Here is a 3043-nt window from a genome sequence, read left to right as displayed (position 1 = left end):
ATTCTGGTTGCATTTGAGGAGAATGTCTGGGTTGTTAGCTGGTGTTGGTGCAACTCGAAAGTGAGAGAATCGGCCCTAACAACCGAGACATAGTTAGACCTGCCCAAAGCGGCTGTCCCAAAGCCGGACCTCACGTGAAACAACCAAGCCCTAAGTCCCACACGCCTCCTCGAGACGGAGTCTGGAATAAGTCTTGCTTCTCCCGTATCCCTTCTGTCCCTGTCCTCGGGGAAGGTTTGGCATCCTGTAAAGGGCTTTGGTCCCGTTGTCCAAGCTCAGTGAGAGAGCCCAGGATGGAACTGTCTATTCCGCACGCTGGGGGCGCATCTTTTAAGTGGGTATCAAAAGCTGAGAGTAAACAGAGTAGACTTGTTTAGTTTGAGAGCTGTTGCTCGCTGTGATTTTTTAGTCAATCCTAGGATCCTCAAAGGAGTTCATACAACGGAGACCATTTCTAAAAACATAAAGCGCTGTGTGAATGGCAAGTGTGCTGTTAACACAATTCCCCGCCCCCCGCGAGACCCTAAGATCCATCGAGGAACAGCCGGCAAAGAGTCCACGTGCTCAGGATGGTGGTGTGTGTGCCTCTGTGTGTATGTGTGAGCCTCTGTGTGCACGCACCTGTGTGTGCGCCTTTGTGTGTGTGAGCCTCTGTGTGTGTGTGTGAGCCTCTGCACGCACGTGCCTGTGTGTGTGTACCTGTGTGTACGCACACCTACGTGTGCACATGCCTGTGTGTGTGAGCCTGTGTGCACACACCTGTGTGTGTGCATGTGCCTGTATGTGTGTGCACCTGTGTGTGTCACCTGTGTGTGTGCCTATGTGTGTACATGCACCTGTGTGTGTGTGCACCTGTGTGCGTGCACACGCCTGTGTGCACATGTGCTTATGTGTGTGCCTGTGTGTGCGCACACCTGTGTGTGCCCCTGTGTGTATACACATGCCTGTGTGTGTGCATGCACCTGTGTGTGTGCGGACACCGTGCACATATATGTGCAGTCATGTGTGTACGTGTGACACGTGCTGGAGGCAGGAGGGTGACAGTAAAGAACGCTGCTCGCTGGACTGGCATGGGTGGGAGATCAGTCTGAGGACCTGGGTTCAGATCCCAGCCCCAGCACTTCCTAACTGAAGGACCCCACGTGTCCTCACAGGTGGCAAGGCCAGGTGAGCTTCGCCTGGATACAGGAAGGGGAGGTGGGCTCACGTGGGATGTTTCGTGCCGTGCTGAGCACGGGGTTTCTGCCTCACGGGGCTCCTGCCCCACAGGGCTGCTGCATCGTGACTGCCCCAGTGCCACAGCCAGGGTGCAGGTGGAGGCTGCGGGGAACCTGATCTCCACCTGCCGCACCTCGACCGTCCCCTCAGGAAGTTGGCCTTTCTCAGTGGCATGCTCCAGGGCCGGGAGGAGGCCTCCAGCCACACCTGTCCGTGACACGGAGCTAAAGGGGTGTGGCCAGCACCAGGGCACCACAGTCTTGCCAGGGGGCCCAGGGGGCGCTCAGCGCGAGGGGAGCAGGGAGGCCACGCGCCGTGAGTAAAGGCAGGAGCCAACCTCCGGTCCCCAGGCCTGTCCCAGAGCCTGGCTTCTCACATACTCACTCCCCCCGCACCCGAGTTACACCCTGGGGACTCATGCTGCCGGCTGCAGTCTGAAGACCCGGAACCCCAGGCTCGTCCTTAGAACGGGCCGGGCCTGGAAAACACCCCGGTCCCTTCATCAAACGAGCTCATCAGGGCCACGTTGCTTCCCATCACGTGGTCAGATGTTTGTCCTCTGCCCAGACGGCTGAAGCAAAAGGCCCTAAACCATTCTTAAAGGTCTGTAACTGCCTGGAGTCTGAGGAGCAGTGTTGGTTCAGGGGTACAGGGCGTCCAGTGGCTGCTTGACGGGCCTCAGTGCTCTCCTCTGCGAAGGTTAAATCCACGAGTTCTCATTAGCATTTCCCCAGACCTCCCGGAGAGACAGGAGCCAAAGCGATGCAGACTGACATTATTTGGGTTTAGAGATGTAGCCAGCTGTTTTATCATTGTGTCAAGTTATAATTAGTGGAGTAGAGTCTGTGGGAAATGACTTGCGCGTTTTGAAAGTTTCGCGTGGCAGCGTATCGCCCGCCGTGGCCCACACGAGGCTGCGGTTTGTTGGGAGCCCCGCCCCCACGGAGCAGCCTCTCTCTACATAAAGCTTTCAGCCCAGAGACACCTGTCCCTTCTCATCCCTTCTCCCGCAGCCCGGAGCGATGGCAGAACCAATACCATCATCTCGACGGGGAAACGACTTGCGCGGAGTAATTGCAGCGTCATGCGGTGTCCTAGTTTTGCTAAATTGTTCCCGTTGGGCAGTGGCTGGAGAACCGGCTGGAGAGCCACGTGCCCTCAGTGCGGCCCTGGGTGCCGCCGTGGGTGCTGCCCGGGCATGGGAGGACACTGCTCGTTCGGGTGGGCGAGAGGCCACACCATCTCTGGCCACAGATACAGGCGGGCTCGGCCTGGCGTCCTGTGTCCTCGGCTCTCTTGCCAGATCCACTCGGCGCCGAACACGTCGTAGCACGTTCTGGCGCTTGGCTTCACGCCAATAAAAGGGAAGATTCAGGAGAACATTCGAACACCCAGCCTTCAACAGAGCCTGGCCGGGAAACGCTCCCCCACGGTCAGACATTGGGGGCGGTTTTGCAGAGGGGGTTCTCAGCCCCAGTCCAGCACCTGGATTGTCTGGACCAGGTGCCCTGGGGCTCTGTGGACACCTGGGTGTCGCGCACGAGGCCTGAGCGTTTTCGTGTCCGTGCACAGGTCCAGGAGAGGGCTCTCTCAAAGGGGTCTGCTTTCGTCCCCAAACAGCCGAGAAGCACCAATCAGAAACTCCGGTCCCTACCAGACCAGTCGTGAGCAACATTCTCATCTCTCGTCACAATGTTCCAACGTCTCGTCACAAAGTTCTAGTTTCTAGACAGTGTGGGAAAAATTACCTCGACAGATGAACACAGCTGGCCTGACGTGAGCGCACAGGTGTCGAGGTTGTGCCTCCTTTTCTGGCAGCGAAACG

At 57.6% G+C, this 3043-nt stretch overlaps 1 protein-coding gene across 1 annotated transcript in view; it reads left to right on the top strand.

The window, feature by feature from the left end:
- The window catches only part of KCNAB2 (potassium voltage-gated channel subfamily A regulatory beta subunit 2), an 80492-nt gene that overhangs the window by 47491 nt on the left and 29958 nt on the right, over positions 1–3043 (top strand). The window lies entirely within an intron of this gene.

Source organism: Pteropus vampyrus, unplaced genomic scaffold, assembly GCF_000151845.1.
Source record: "Pteropus vampyrus isolate Shadow unplaced genomic scaffold, Pvam_2.0 Scaffold142, whole genome shotgun sequence".
Lineage (NCBI taxonomy): Eukaryota > Metazoa > Chordata > Mammalia > Chiroptera > Pteropodidae > Pteropus > Pteropus vampyrus.
The sequence above is the reverse complement of the archived record's forward strand: the minus strand, read 5'-3'. Positions and strand labels throughout refer to the sequence as shown.